The sequence below is a fragment of the Punica granatum genome, unplaced genomic scaffold (assembly GCF_007655135.1).
Source record: "Punica granatum isolate Tunisia-2019 unplaced genomic scaffold, ASM765513v2 Contig00228, whole genome shotgun sequence".
Taxonomy (NCBI): domain Eukaryota; kingdom Viridiplantae; phylum Streptophyta; class Magnoliopsida; order Myrtales; family Lythraceae; genus Punica; species Punica granatum.
The window spans coordinates 14,725-22,500 of record NW_022204193.1 but is presented as its reverse complement, the minus strand read 5'-3'; positions in this window follow the sequence as shown (position 1 = coordinate 22,500).

Sequence of the window (7,776 nt, the reverse complement as noted above, 5' to 3'; positions counted from 1 at the left end):
AGGCTGCGAGTCTACCCCCCTAAAGAGCTTACTTTACATTTTCCTTCTTCCCAGGAGGTGATATTGGCGTCCTGGGAATTTAGCACCACACGGTCACCACCGTGCCCTGGGCGTGCCGTGACCGTGCGCTGGACGTGCCCGTGATCGTTCCAGCGACCGTGCCCAGTGATCGTGCCCCGTTACCGTGCCCGGTGATCGTGCCCCGTGACCGTGACCAGTGATCGTGCCCCGTGACCGTGCCCGGTGGTCGTGCCCGGTGACCGTGCCCGGCGATCGTGACCAGTGACCGTGACCGGTGATCGTGCCCCGTGACCGTGGCCGGTGATCGTGCCTCGTGACCGTGACCAGCACCGCGCCCAGTACCGGTGATCGTGCCCCGTGACCTCAGCCAGTGATCGTGCCCCGAGACCCTAGCCAGTGACCGTGAACAGTGCCCTTGGCCGGTGACCGTGCCCAGTACTCCCACCAGGACCAGTGATCGTGCCCCGTGACCGTGCCCGGCGATCGTGCCCCGTGACCGTGCCCGGCGATCGTGCCCCGTGACCGTGCCCGGCGATCGTGACCAGTGACCGTGACCAGTGATCGTGCCCCGTGACCGTGACCGTGACCAGTGATCGTGCCCCGTGGCCGTGGCCAGTGATCGTGCCTCGTGACCGTGACCAGCACCGCGCCCAGTACTGGTGATCGTGCCCCGTGACCTCAGCCAGTGATCGTGCCCCGAGACCCTAGCCAGCGACCGTGACCAGTGCCCTTGGCCGGTGACCGTGCCCAGTGTCAGCACCCCATTTTGGCCCGCCGGCTCCCCACGCGAGGATTCCCTATCGAAGCCCGGGGTATTATTCACCACCCGACAATCAGGGGCAAATACGCGGGCACGGGTCACGAGCAATGGGAAGAAGAGCACGGTCTACCGAGAAGGGTGGAAGAGAGCAGTCAAAAGAACGAACGGACAAGGAATCCCCGAGACAGCGGAACTGACACTGAGGCACTATTCATCATCGAGTCACCGAAGCACCGAAAGGTGCCCAATATGGGGGTTCAAAAATCCCCCTCAGTGCCAAAGTGACCAACGAGATGTCCGGACACATTTTCGGGGCATCCTGCTTAAGCCGGGACACCCGATCCCCCACGGACGCCTTTTCTGACAGGGCTCCCGGGGTTCGCTCCACTGACAAACAAACGGCCCCTCAAAACGGGCCCACAGGCACCCAGGGACCATCAAAGTCGGGGAACAAGCTTCAGATGACCTTCCGGAACCCGACTCGGCCTCCCGAGGTACGTCTCAGTGGTCATGAACGTCTCCTGGCGAGCCTTCGGGAATTTCCACGGAAAGCAGAGACCACAACGATCTCTGAGCGCCTCACAATAACCCCGAGCACCTCAAGGCATTCAAGGCACACTGAGAAAATCCCGATCAAAGTCCCTAGGTCTTCCCGGGCCAACGGTCCCCGACCGAGGACAACGAGCCAACAATCACTCACGGGGCAATAGGATCGCCAAAACAAATGCAAGGATGCACAAAGGTCAATCGGGGGTCGAGGGGCACTAAACTCCACTCCGAATGTCCAAACGAGGCAAAACCGACTCTCGAGGCGTCGAGTCGCCCGAACGTTCGTCCACACGACGCATGGCGATATTGGGCTCATTCAAATCCTCGTAGTTCAAGCATTCCAAATCTTCAAATTAATTGGACATCGGAGGTCGGATGCAAGCTCAATCGGGTCTCAAGCATTTTCCGGCTTTCTTCCTAATCAAGTGGGACCCTTGAGCTAGCCGAGCCGAGCCGAGCCGAGCCGAGCTGCGAGCCATGGCTCTCCTCTAAAGACAAGCCAAATGAGCCTCCACCACACATTTTCAAAATATCTTCTTACACCCATCACTTCCCTTCTCCCATCCATCACCTCCCATCCACTTTCCCCTAACTTCCCCTACACTCAACATGACAACTTCCCCACCCTAATCTTCCCTCCAAAAATTCGGATCCCCTAAGCACCACTTAATTGCACTTAACTCCACTTAATCTTGTCATTTAGTCTTCCTTTATAAGCCCATTGCATCATTAACTTAAACACAACTCAACTTCCATCATCTCTCTAGCTTTCTCACTCTAGGAAACCCTCTCCAAGCCCTCTCAACTTCAGAACATTTCAGCAATTCGTCCAGCCTCCCCTCAACCCGAAACCAAGGCATAATTGCCGGAAAACTCAACCGTTTTCCGGCGACCGCCACCCAACCCGAACCAAACTTGACCAAACTTCATATCCCACATGTATTCGACCTCCCGAGTCCATTTCCGGTGTTAGTTTCAGCATTTGAAGCTCCCAGCATGCAGATCTAGAACATTTCAGAATCGGGCCTCTAGGTACTTTCTCGGTTCCTAGGCGAGTCCCGCCCCCCCAACTTTGCTCGAGCCTTGACCAAACTTCTTACCCCACATGTTTTCGACCTTCTAAATCCATTTCCGAACCTAGTTTTAGCATTTGAAGCCTCCAACACACCGTTTCAGCAGGTAGCAGAAACAGTGCAGAAACGGGTTTCCATGGCCACCCCGGGATCCTTGGCACGCCATTTCTTCCCACGACCATGGCGAGTCGTGCCATCACTTCATAGGGGTTCCTCACAACCCTCACTCTTCCTCGTGACAAGGTGGTCACGTGCCGAGAGCCGTTCAACCGTGTACCACCGCCTTTTCTCTCCTTTCTCCCTTCACAGATTTTTCCAGTTTTTTTACCGGTTTTCTTTGCATCTTTCAAGAAAATAGACATGTCTAATCCTCATGAAACCACTGCAGGTATGATCCTCACTCAGTTAGGAGTCCAATGCCACCGATCTCGCACCAAAAGACCACCGGGAGCCTCCCGTAGAGTCGTTTCTTCATCGGGTGCCAGTCAGGTCTTTTCCTCTGGTCGTCTTTTCTAACCCGAACTTTGCAGGGATGCACAGGTCAGCTTGGGTTGAATCTCGCTACGAGCCACCCATCACCGTGCTCCTCACTCAGTTAGGAGTCCAATTCCACCGACCTTGTATCAAAAGACCACCGGGAGCCTCCTGTGGAGCCGTTTCTTCATCGGGTGCCAGTCGGGTCTGTTTTGACCCGACTGGGTCTGTCCTTTTTTTACTGACCCGACTTTGTTTTTGATTTCCGGAAAATCTACGGATGCTCTCCTCCCGAAACCACCACAGGAGCGATCCTTAGTCTCTTGGGAATCCAACGCAACTGGCCCCGCGCGAAAATTCCATCCCGATCAACCGGTACAGCCCCGACAAGCCAGACTGCCAGTCGGGTCTGCCAGTCGACCCGACTGCACCGGTTCGGGTCTGTTCGTTCCAACCGAGTCTCCCGACTCCCTTTGCCACTTCTCCGACTCTTTCCTCGTGTTCCGAGGCTAGGTAACATTCCTCTACGACTTAGAGAAGCTAGGATCCCCGATGTTTGCTTGTTATGAAGTGTTAATGTGATTTATAAACCGGAAAGCATGAAAGTTGCTATTTTTCTTCTAGATCCGGACTTCCTCATGCCTTTCCATGCACGTACGTCCATCATATTCCATTTATGTGCTCATATCATATCCGTATGATGCATAAGTTCATGTGCCATGATAGGAAAAGATCCAAATCGGGGCCGAAGAGACCATCCCGACCCGTGTGAGCCACGGAACCTCTCGGTCATTCTTGATGGAATACGGCCGAGAGGTTCCTTGGACCACACAAGTCCGGGAGGCCCTTTTTCGCCTCGAGATGGGCCGATTCCCGTGTTTTATCCGTTTTGTTATCACTTGAGTCGATGCCGTTTTATTGATTCCGCTTAAATATTTTGTTCGTGCGTGTTTGTATGCTCTTTTGCGTGATTATGACCATGGCGGCATCGATGTGATTAAAACGTGTGTTATTATCGTGTTTGATGTATCATGCATGTAAGATACGATCGTCACCGAATAATTTCACGAATGGGAGAAACGGGACGTATCATTCGGCTAATTAAATCACTTGGACCAAATAATTGGGTTAATCGATCCTTAATTCGTAAACGCATCGATGGTTTACGGAACGGCGAGAATGCCCTTTTTCACTAAAATTCACAATTTCAAAATACCGAGACGCGTCACACGAATAGAATTGACGTCTAGCGAGTACTCACGTGCCTTGACTCGAGTCCGGGCCCAATTTGAGGCGGCCCGAGTCGGGGCATGAGAATCCTTCTTAGACTCCTTCATGTGACGCAAATCTCCAATTTATACACGAACATCACAATTTTATCATCCAAGGGCATAACCATCAATCCTTGATTCACCGATACCCTAGGCGCTAGGGAGCCGGAAACGCCTCGATCTATGGACGGAAAAGGGCTACCCGTTCGGGTACGAGTTTCATTCACACGGCCCATTCCGTCCACTTTCGGTGTTTCTATCTTCCTATCGTAGATTCGGTGGGGAGCATTTTATTTCAGTTACAAAATACAAAGAACCGGACTAATCATACATTCGGCCTAATCAAACACTAGATAATGGATAAGCGGAATGATAGATTCCAATCTAGAGTCAAAACACGAGTTTGGATAATTCGGTGAAACCGTAGCGACACTTAATTGAATAAGAGTCTTAAAACAAACACACACATGTAATTGGCTTAGAACCCTATTCTAATCCACCATCTATGTTTGCCTAGGTTAGATACATTGTTTGCTAATCAACCCCGATTAATAACTGATTAAATCACGTACACTCGACTTAATACACCACTTGTCTGTATTCACTGATAGTTGTCAGTTATTGTCTGTATCATGTCAGTTTTATCAGTTTTCTTCTGTTTTATCCTTGCCTATGATGATTTATTGCGGTTTGGGCCCGAACCCATAGGTTACGTGTTGCACGGGGTTCAACGCCCCAAATCACCGAACATGAGGTCCAACGCCTCTTAATTCACCGAGCGCGTGCAACCCGAGTGCGGAATGGGATCTAGCCTCGAGTCACCATCACACTCCAAATATGACCTATATGAAAGGCAATTTGGATTGGATGTGTGAAACGTGTTTAGATGTCACCCGGGAGCTCAATCGGTCCAACGGTTACAGTGGGAACTAATCGGTTCTTCTGCAAACCGTCGGTTCGATTGGACTCGATCCCCGGCTCTTTGAGCCCGCGTTGCCTTAATTTATTTATCGGTCATTCAAAACACACGGTGAGCCGGAGCGGAATATTGGCCCAATGCAAACCGGTCGGGATCCATTTACTTATTCGGTTACACTTTGTAATTATTCGAGAGAACATTGCGAGGATTTTATCTGTACACTCACTCATTCATTTGTAAGGATCCCCGATCGGTGAGCGAGAAGTCCGAGTGTCTAACTGGCTAAGTCGGTCTATTGTTACCAAGAGGTGAGTAAGCTCGAATACTCGCGGTTTCGGTTCGCGCAGGGAATCGACCATCACGGTTCGATGAACTGTAACGCTAAGATAGTGAACCGATTCCTCGACGCACAAGCCCACTCATCTTTTGGATTCTTGGCCCAACTTGATCAATTCATCTATTTTACAGTGTCAAAACGGGCGAGTCAAGTGCAACCTTAAATCACGCGGTAAATAAACTAAACGGCAAGCCTAGCAAACTAGAGTACCGAAAGGGCGTGCGGGATATAGGCCCGCACGTAATAGAACCCCCGAATTCGGAATTTTCGGTTCCGCATGACCATTGCCTTAGCATTTAGGTGTACCCCGTACCCCTAGACCCGGGCGACTCAACGGCCCTCGACCTACGGGTCGTAAACAGTAAGTGGCGACTCCTTCTCACGTGCGTCCGTCGCGCGTCCCCGGGAAGGTGGACACTCCCAAGCCGCGTTTGCTTAGGCGCGCGCATGCGTGCCCCGACGAGATTAAATTCGGGTGCGCACAGCTTGGCGACTCCGCTGGGGACATCTAGAGGGTTCGGGCTCAATCCCGTTTGCTTGCTTGCTTGTTTATTTACTGCTTTCCGCCGTTTACGGCTTATCTACTTACGCACATTTATTTCACGCATGCATTGCATATCATGCTAGCTTTAGGTGCCTTGTCCGAAATCCCACGGGCGCCAAAATAGGAAGTTAGGTTAGTCAGAGGTTCCGAGTAAGGGAACAGATCGAGTCGGCTATGCCACCGAACTGGCCCCCAAAGATCCTCGCTCGATTTCAAGGAATTCACACCCTTGAGTCGGGAGCCCCCATCCATAGATAGCACGGTCCTTGTAGCACCGAACCATGCATCGTGCTATGCCTCCATGCAAGCCTTCAACCCGACGCCGACAACAGTCCATCGAGTCGGCCTGTGTGCCACTTGAGTCTTTTCCATTTCAAGAGCGATGTACATGTAATTTCTATTAAGCCGTGGGCATTTACTCTCTTCGCACACATGCATCATGCAATTTTCAAAAAATAGGATGTCATTCATGTTGACGAGTCCTAAGCGGATTTTCCTGTCGTCTTGGTAAGGGACGCCTCGCTCGGCCTCCTGCCCGCGCCTCGGCAGAGTCCACCAGAACACAAGAACCTCACCGACCCGCCACGAAATGCAGATGGCGTATACTCTGGGACAGCATGATGGACCTCATCAACACTAGGTTCGATCACCGAGAGGTCGCTGAGAAACGAAGAACTCGCCGGCCAACCACCTCAGAGGGAGCTCTCCCAAACTCGTGCCAAGATGCAGAGATGCGGTCAGGAGCTCGCTTGAGTGAACGCCGCCCTGGATTGGTCTAGGAAAGGGCCTCATGAAGACCCACACATGCACTCTAGGATAGATATCTCCGCAAGGCCCTCACCTAGACCCGGTGCTTTCCAAGGCGGCGCTCGCTCAAACCCCGAGTGTGGGGGCAAATCAGCTTAAGGCTCTATTTTACAAAATTTGCATTGTACTTTGAACCTTTCGAGTCAATGTGAACGACAACATTAGCTTTTGAAAACTCAAGCATTGCACGCATCCTATTTATTTACTATTTTACACGAGAATTAACACTACCACACGGTAGACAAAGTTGTGACCGCCTTTGCAGGTGGATCTCTCGTGGTCCTCACCCTTCCTCCACGGCGAGACGATCAGTAGCTCAAGGGCCAACCATCTAAGCAACACTAACTCCCCATTAATACCGCGCAATCGATTACGTCATTGCATGGTTGAGCACACGTCCCTCGATGCTACAAGTGCTTCCACCAGCACAACAGTGTGCCCTTTCCGCGTCGTGCGAGCACACCCCTACCTTGCCCATGCACGCATCCTCGACACACCTTGTGCATGTCCCTCAGCGCGCTCGCACAACGCCTACCAGGCTAGTTCAATCCCCTAAGCCCTTACGCTGAAATCGCGAATATAGTTTGCTCCTTCATTGTTTTCTTTCCCATTGTAGAAAATTCTACACAAGAAGACAGCATGAATACTGATCGACCACAACTGAGACAACAAATGTCTTACATCCATCCAGCTCCTTGGGATTTCAACACTAAGTCCTCATCCCTGCTCCACAAAGCAAGACCGCAAGCAAATCAGCGTCACCGCATTGCAGCGCCTCACGCTATTCCTCAGCATTGACCTTTGCTTTCGCATTTCTTGCACTTTCCTATCAACCCTGCATTTACTGCATCGGGCTTCGACCCCGCATCGGGCTCCGGCCCTGCATCGGGCTCCGGCCCCGCATTTATTGCATCGGGCTTCGGCCCCGCATCGGGCTCCGGCCCTGCATCGGGCTCCGGCCCAGCATTTATTGCATCGGGCTTCGGCCCCGCATCGGGCTCCGGCCCTGCATCGGGCTCCG